Below are 8718 nucleotides of genomic sequence, written 5' to 3'. Positions count from 1 at the left end.
TACTTGAATTGCTTTCTTTAATTTTGTTTAATCTATTTGTTTCTTTTGTAAAAGAATGAACTATCTGCGACTTTCCTCATAGGGATCCCGCCAAACTTGTTTTTCCTTTGATGAGGAAGGGTCCCACCATCTATTAAGGTGAACAGAAGAAAGATTTGGACGGTGCTTCTTCCAGGTGGTCGGTCTCCAAGCAGCTGAAAAGGAATTCCAATTTTTGGCTTTAGGTGTGAGACACGAGAAGAACATGCGGAGGAATATCCAGAAGAATTAAATCGCAGGCCTCTTCTTCAGCTGTTGCTCACGGGTAAAGAGAGAGAGAAGGAGAGAGAGAGATAGAGTTCTTTCTTGTAATCGTTGAAGCTATCGATGTTGTGTAATGCTCAAGCTAATAAAATCTTCTGCATCTCTGTGGATGTAGGCAATTTGCCGAACCACATAAATCTGTGTGTCTGCATATTTTCTGATTTGCGAATTTTCTCAATCTATTTTTCGCTTTATTGCCTTCATTTTTCACAACAACCTTGTATTCCATTTGTTGCACTAATACATCTTCTTATTGAGCCATATGATATTGAACCTGATACTTGTACTAACACCAGTGTTGGTCTGCATATTGGCTTGAATGCTCAGTCATGCTGTATGACTCTCACTACATAATAGCTAAATCTTGGAAAAGAATGTTGAAACACTCAAATATAGCAAAAATAGACCCAATAAGTCTAGGTTGAGGAGTGGGTCGAGAGGAATGATTTGTATGAAATAAGTGATAGTTTGTTACATTTTCTTACATTTTCCTTATTTATCTGTTATATATTTATGCTTTTTCAGGTTTTTTTTTGTGCAATTATAGAGTATATTAGACTTTTTGGCGCTCGGCCTCTGTGGTTAGTCTTCCTTCATAACATCCGTGTCTTTGTCACTTGCCCGACACATTCGACCGCTCATATAGCAGAAGCAATTCGATAAATCCCACTTGTGCAATATTACTTCCGACTATTCTTGGGCTGGAAGATTCTTGTAACATACATCAACATAATGGAATCATGTGAACCGGGGTGGTCCCCACGATTTTCATTGTTTTGAATTTTTCATGCAAAAACACATGTTGTCAATTCTATCATTTTTTTTTACATGTGTGTGTGTTGAATATTTGAACAACACTAAAACGTTAATATATCACTCTATCATGCAAAGTTGTCAACATGCAATAAATAAAAATAGCGTGTTAAGGATATCCATCATCCTCTTTCTATTAATTTCTCCCTTCATTTCATTTTTTTTATTATAACGTGTCAAAATATTCACAGAGGTAGAGTAATAATTTAAAGCTTTAGAGAGCACAAAGATCCATCTCACACAAAAATAATAAAAAGTAGCAGATGGAGATAACAAAATTTTTTACGTGAAAAAAACTCTTAGAAGGCAAAAAGTCATGGAGCCAGCCCAGTCAAAATAATCCATTGCATGATTGTACGTATATAGGTCCACTTTTCTCCTAAATTAAAGAAAATGAAATTATAATATGTACAATAATAGTTCAAGTATAGTAGTCGTAATTTAGCTACAACAAATGTGATTGATCATGAAGATTATAGTTAGTGGTTATAATAGTAGAAAATGGTCAAAGAGGCTATAGGTGAATGTTGTGGTAGCAATTAACCACATAGGATGTATTTGGTCACATAGACCATAGTTGGTGAATGCAATAACGTCAACTATCCATAAAGGACATAGCCGGAAGCTACAGTAATAGTTAGCCACATAAGCCGTAATTGGTTATATTGGTAATAGTTAGTTAATGTGACATTAGTTTGTCATAGAGACCGTAGTTGGAAGTTACAGTAGCAGTTGACTACATAGTTCATAGTTAGTAACATAGATCGTAATTGGTAGCTGCAGTGACATAAGTTGATCACATATGTTATAGTAGTAGCAATTAGCCACATGGGTGGTAGTTGATCACATTGGTCATAGTTAGTTATTAAATTAGCATTAGTTGACCACATGGGTTGTATTTGGACACTATAATATCATCAGTCGGTCATGTAGGTCGTAGTTGGTGACTGAAATATCAGTAATTGGCCACATAATCCATAATTATGACTAATATTATTTGTTGGCCACGTAGACCATAGTTAGTGACTGCAATAGTAGTAGGAAGCTAGAGCAGTAATTGATCAAGAGGTTGTAGGTAGTGTTTCAACCCTTAATTTAAGAATATGCTTTTATAAATAAAAAAAGAGAGAATAATAAATTTATATATGAAAGAATTTGAGGTATATATGTAATTGCCCCTTCGAATATTTATAATTTACTCCTCAATTAGAATATTATATGTTAAATGAATGAATGTTATTATTATATCGTTTTAGTTATAATAAATTAATTTCATTATTTATTTTATTTTATATTTAATTTTGATTAAATCTTTAAGTTCTTGATTTTCTTTTTCTGATTTGGTTTTCAAAGCTATGGCTAGAAATAAAATTGCCAATTTTAAAAGCATTAGGCATAATTATTTTCAAGAATAATAACTGATGCGTCGTCCATAGAATCTTAATAGACTGCATGGCAAAGCTATAATCAGAGCTCAAATACGTTGACATGCAGGTAGGATGGAAATTTCCTCTTAAAATTTCTTACAGAAATACCTGTAAGGAATTGTAAATCATCATTGATTCTTACATCAAAATGTCTTAATAATTGCTATCACTAATGGAATAATGTCATAAAATCATAAATCTGTAAGAATAATAATAGTAATAAGGAACACCTTCTTGTGCATATTGTAATAATTCTGGGACATTCACTCATGGAATAAGCGCTTCACATGAAAATAGTGGGGCCTTTCTCAAGAGGTTGGGGTTGGAAAAGCTTTATTTTACAACTTGACACAATTAAGTGTGGTGACCATCAAAAAAACATTGGTCTAATATTTCAAAAATAATGAAAAAAAATACAGGTTTCGTAAGAGTCGCAATAACTTAAAAAACAAGTTCTTCTGCAACGGCTTCACAACTTCAAATAGTTGCAATTGCCCCAAACAAACCCCAAGAGTTTATTTAGAGTGGTTGCAAATTTTTTGTAAAATTGTTGTAAATTTATATGGGAAAATAAAATTTAAGAAAACTTTTGTGAGAATTATGTTATATTTTTTTCTTACCAAAATAATCAAATAGTAATTTTCTTACAATTAACGTATTTTAACTGTTAGAATTGCATGGAACAATTCATGATCATAAAAAATTTCTAAAAAAAAAATCTTCAAATAGAACTCTAGTGCCAATTTGAAACTCAAAGTAGACATAAACTATCCCAAACAAATCCCACGATTAAAGACAATATAATGTTGATCTAAACCCAACACTCTACTCAAGATCGAGCCGAATCCAATCGAGCAATCTCAAGTAAGCAATACTTGACTACTTATTTGTTCACTCAATCTCAATTATTCCAAAGACTTGGTCATTCTTTTCAAATCAATCCTAATTTGAACAACAATCAACAACATAGTATCATTATTCATTAGATTGAGTTGAGGAAGAATTTGGAAGAATATCCTTTCAGATTCATCACGGAATAGGATTACATAGATTCGAGAAAACCAAACAAACTTATGAACATAAACACAACAAAAAAAACCAAAAAAAACACACAAGAATTTAAGAGAAAAAATCCGAGAACCGGAAAAAATCACAAAGCTACAACTCAAGAAAAATTCCACCATAAAAATCAAAGTTTTTACATAGAACACACTCAATTTCCTCTCCACACTACAAGGAAACTTACAAGACCTCACTCACACCAAACTTTTCCTTCTTAAATCCGACGCGAGAAACACACGTTGAAACTATTGAAATCCTCCTCTCCGATACTTCTCACATTATCCAAAATTTTTGTCGAAGAACAACACAGAAAAACTTACATACGCTGCTCAAATTCGTCCTTAAACCACAAATCACATGATAGCTGTTCTAAGCACATAAGCTCTCGCAATTGGGCACCTTAGCGCCAACGGGCTCTGGAAGAAAAAAAAAACATGCCTAGGGGTGTAGGTGCAAGAGCTCTCGTACTGGGCACTTGAGCACCCAATATTGGGCGCCTAAGAGCCCATAGGGGGGCGCTTAGGCACCTCCCTCTCGGCTGCTCCAGAGGGAAGGGCGCAAGAGTGCCCGAATCATTGCTCATAAGCACCGACTGCTCGGTCTGTGCAACTTGTGGGTGCTCGAATTCAGGCTCTACCTTTAACAATCTCCCACACGGAAACTGATAACACCCAACACCAGTCCTCTATACCCACACCTCCATATGAATCACATTCATAGTCACGTACGGTGGCGTGGCTCACCGCCGGTTTCAACATTCATGAAATTCAACTGAAGCCAAACATAGCTTCTGTTTCTCAACAGTCCACTTTCGTCAACATATCCGCAGGATTCTGAGCTGTGTGTATCTTCTCCAGGAACAACTGTTCATCTTCTAGGAGAGAGCGAATAAAATAATACCTCAGTTGAATGTGTTTCGTCCTAACATGAAAAGTATTATTCTTCGCAAGGTGAATTGCACTCATGCTATCACTATGAATTATTCCAATTCCTTGCTCCTTGCCTGCCATGAAACTCTGTAGCTAAATTAACTTGTGAGCATTAGTGATAAAAATGTATTCGACTTCCACAGTTGAAAATGCAATTGCCTTTTACAACTTGGAAACCCAACTATCCATTGTGTTCCTCAATGTAAGGAAATGCCTTATTGTACTCCTATCCACATCTCCTCCCAGATCTGAATCTGCAAATTCCAGTAGAATGATCCCTGCACTTCCATAGCAAAGTGCTCTGTTGATTATTCCCCTCAAGTACCTGAAAATACACATTATCGCCTCCCAAAAATGTTTGTCTATATTGCCCATATACTTACTGATAGCCAATTGCACATGCAATATCGAATATGGTACAAATCAACGCGTACATCAAACTTCCAACAACTAAAGCATACAAAGTTCTCTCCATCTGTGCTTGCTCTGTTTCAGAGTTAGGCGATAGCTCCGAAGATAGTTTGAAGTGACTACTTAAGGGGTGCAAACTAGTTTTGCCTCTCCCATGTTGAACATTTATAGGATCTTCTCAACATACTCTGCCTAAGAACTTCAGTAATCATGCACTCCTGTCCTTGCCAATTCTCATCTCAAGGATTTTCCTGGTTGGACCTAAATCCTTTATCTCAAACTCACTTGATAATTGTTTCTTCAAGTCCCTGATTTTCTCCATATCTATCCCTGCAATAAATATGGTATCCATATACAAAAGAAGCATGGTATAAAAATTACTAGAGTGTTTAATGAAGCAACAGTGATTTTTCAAACACTTCGTGCATCCACTGTCTAACATGAACATGTCAAAACTCCTATACCACTATTTTGGGGCCTACTTCAAGCCATAAATGCTCTTCTTCAATATGCAAACCAAACCTTCTTTGCCTGAAACCTTATGACCATCTGGTTGCACCATGTATAGTTCCTCCTCCAGATCTCTATGTAAGAAAGCTATTTTTACATCCATTTGTTCTGGTTGTAGATTTTCCTCTGTTATCAGACTCGGTACAACCCTGATAGTTGTCATTTTCACCACTTGAGAAAAGATCTCTGTACAATACACTCCTTCCTTCTGTTGAAAACCCTTCACAACAAGTCTTTCTTTGTAGTACGGCTCATCTTTAAACAAGTAAACCTACTTGTTGTTTAGTGCTCTTTTACCATATGGTAATATTGTCAAACCCCAAATCTAATTTGATTCTAAACGCTGCATTTCTTCATCCATAACAAGCTTCCACTTTCTTGAATCTTCAACTTAAGTGTCATCCTCAAAGCATTCAGATTCACCACTATTAGTTAGAAACAAATAGTGAAACGAAGAAGAATACCAGTGTACGAGTTCTATCACTCTGTTGAATATTCTAACTTCTAAAACAGGTGACTAAGGAACTGCTAGTGCTCCTTCTAATCAAGCACAACTTCTTTCTCCAATTTCTTGATCACAAGTGCTTTTTATCTTAATATACTTGGACTCTTCAGAAGTAACTGACGGGCTGTCCTGAGTTCATATCATTTCTGTGTACATCTCCATCTCATTGAAAGTGACATCTGTGCTCCTGATGATTTTTTTTTTTATTTTGACAATCTCATAACTTCAACCCAAACTCATCTGAGCAATATCCAATGAAGGTGCACTCAGACATATTTTGAGTAAAGTCAGACCTTGCATCAATATTGCACATATGCAAAACACCAAATTACTCTTAAATAAGATATATTTACCTTTTGGTCGCTACATGCTTCTTCTGGTAAGCCTTCCTATAAAGGTACAGATGGACAATGGTTAATCAAATAAACTAACATTATTTACTGCTTCAACCCAAAACTGTTAGGACAACTCTGCATGTAGTATCATGCTCCTAGCACGCTCCGTGATTGTTCTGTTCATACGCTCAACCGCACCATTCTGTCGTGATGTTCTTGGGATAGTGAACTCATGCATGACCCCCTCTGTAACACAAAAATTTTAGAAGTTATGATCATGGCACTCACCCCCATTATCTGATTTGAGACACTTCTGCTTCAAGTCTGTCTCATTTTCTATCATAGCCATCCACTTCTTAAAGACCTTAAATACATCGGTTTGCTTTAAGAAATAAACACAGATCTTTCTCGTGTGATCATAAAAAACTTAACAAAATAGTGAGAACCTCAAATGGATTGAACCAGAGCAGGACCCCATACATCAGTATGCACTAACTTCAATTTCTTTAATTTCACCACCGATCCGCTCTTAGAGAAAGAGACTTTCTACTGTCTGTCATATATACAATTTTCACATAACTTTAGATCAACTGATTTCAAATTATGATGCTTATTTTTAGAAAGTAGAAACTCGATACCTCTCTCAGTCATATGGCCAAGCCTAAGATGCCACAAACCTGCATCAACCTTGGTTCCAACCACATGAATGAAATCAATCATTTCATTGATCAAGTAAAGAGTGCCTTCAATATTGTCCCGAGCCACCACCAGTTCCCCCTAGTTACCTTCCATGAATCAACTGTGAAAGTAGTGACGAGTATTGACTTTGTCAGCTGGTTCACAAAAAAAGTGATTTCTCTCCATACTTGAAACATGTCCAACTTCAGTAAGCTTCCAAACTGTTTTATCTGACAACCTTATATCCACATCACATTTCGCTACAATACTGAAGGCCTCGTTATCTCTAGATAAACCTTCCATGGATTACTATGAGTGTAGTTTTTAAACATTGCTTTATCAGCAAAAATATGAAAATAGACACATGAATCTATTATCCAAGATTCAATACTTACTAGAGATAACACTAGAGAGTCATTTTAGATTTCACCTGTAGAGACATTTATAGATAGATTTCTTTCCCATCATCTAACACCAACTATCTTTTAAGTTTTACTCTTTCTTGAAATGTCCTTTCTTAACTCAATTCCAACATTTTCTTTTGTTATTTCCTTCGCTTGACCTGAACTTTCCTTTCCTATACTTGAATGTGCCTCTGCTCGTATTCTTGTCCAGAAGTTTTAGTTTTCAACATTTAATGTGAAATCTGAAGACCCACCATTCACAACTTTTCTGTGAAATTCTTCATTCAGCATTAAACCCATGATGTCATCGAAGTTCAACTTCAAATTCTTTGAAGAATTACCCACCGTCGTGACCAAATCATTCTAACTGTTCGACAATGAAATTAGTATCACCGGTGTTCTGATCTCATCATCAAACATGATCCCCACAGAACACAACTAACTCATCACAATATTGAAATTATTCAAATGTTCTGTTATTGAACTGTCTTCTATCATCTTCATGTTGAACAACTGCTTCATCAGAAGAACCTTTTTGAAAGTAGAAGATTTTTCATACATTTTTGTCAGTACTACCATAAGATCCACCATAATTTTCTCATTTACTAAGTTGAATGCAACATATGAGAAAAGTGATAATAGAAACAAACCTAATGTCGTTCAATCCAACACTTCCCATTCCTCCATAAGCATATACTTGGGCTTCTTGGTAATTCCTTGTAATGACAATTATGACTTGTTCTGATGCAGCAAATCCTATACTTGCATCTTCCAAATTGCAAAGTTCGTCCCATTGAACTTCTCTTCTTTGAATCTTACTTCGTCGTTCATTGCTCCCACTTGAATCAAACCATGCTCTGATATCACTGTTTTGAGGAAGAACTTAGAAGAATCACCTTCAAGATACACCATGGAATATGATCGCATGATTCAAGAAAATCAGAACAAACTTACGAACAAAAACACATCAAAAGCAAATAAAAAAAGAACACAAGAATTTAACGTGAAAAAAATTGATAATGGGAAAAAAACCATGAAGCTACATCACAAGAAAAATTTCAATATGAAAATCAGAGAATTCTCTTCACACTACAAGGAAACTTGCAAGACCTCACTCCAAACTTTTCTCCAATCTGACGCGACAAACACATCAAAATCATCGAAATTTTCCTCTTTGATACTTACATTCATCAGGATTTTGTTGAAGAACGCACAAGAAGGCTTACATATGTCACTTAAATTCGTCCTTAAAACCACAAATCACATTATAACTATTCTGGATGCATAAGCTACCGAAATTGGGCACCTTAGTCGGAAAGGAAAAAAAAAACACACGCATGG

This window comes from Phalaenopsis equestris, unplaced genomic scaffold, assembly GCF_001263595.1.
Source record: "Phalaenopsis equestris unplaced genomic scaffold, ASM126359v1 Scaffold000511, whole genome shotgun sequence".
In the NCBI taxonomy this organism is placed as follows: domain Eukaryota; kingdom Viridiplantae; phylum Streptophyta; class Magnoliopsida; order Asparagales; family Orchidaceae; genus Phalaenopsis; species Phalaenopsis equestris.
The sequence above is the reverse complement of the archived record's forward strand: the minus strand, read 5'-3'. Positions refer to the sequence as shown.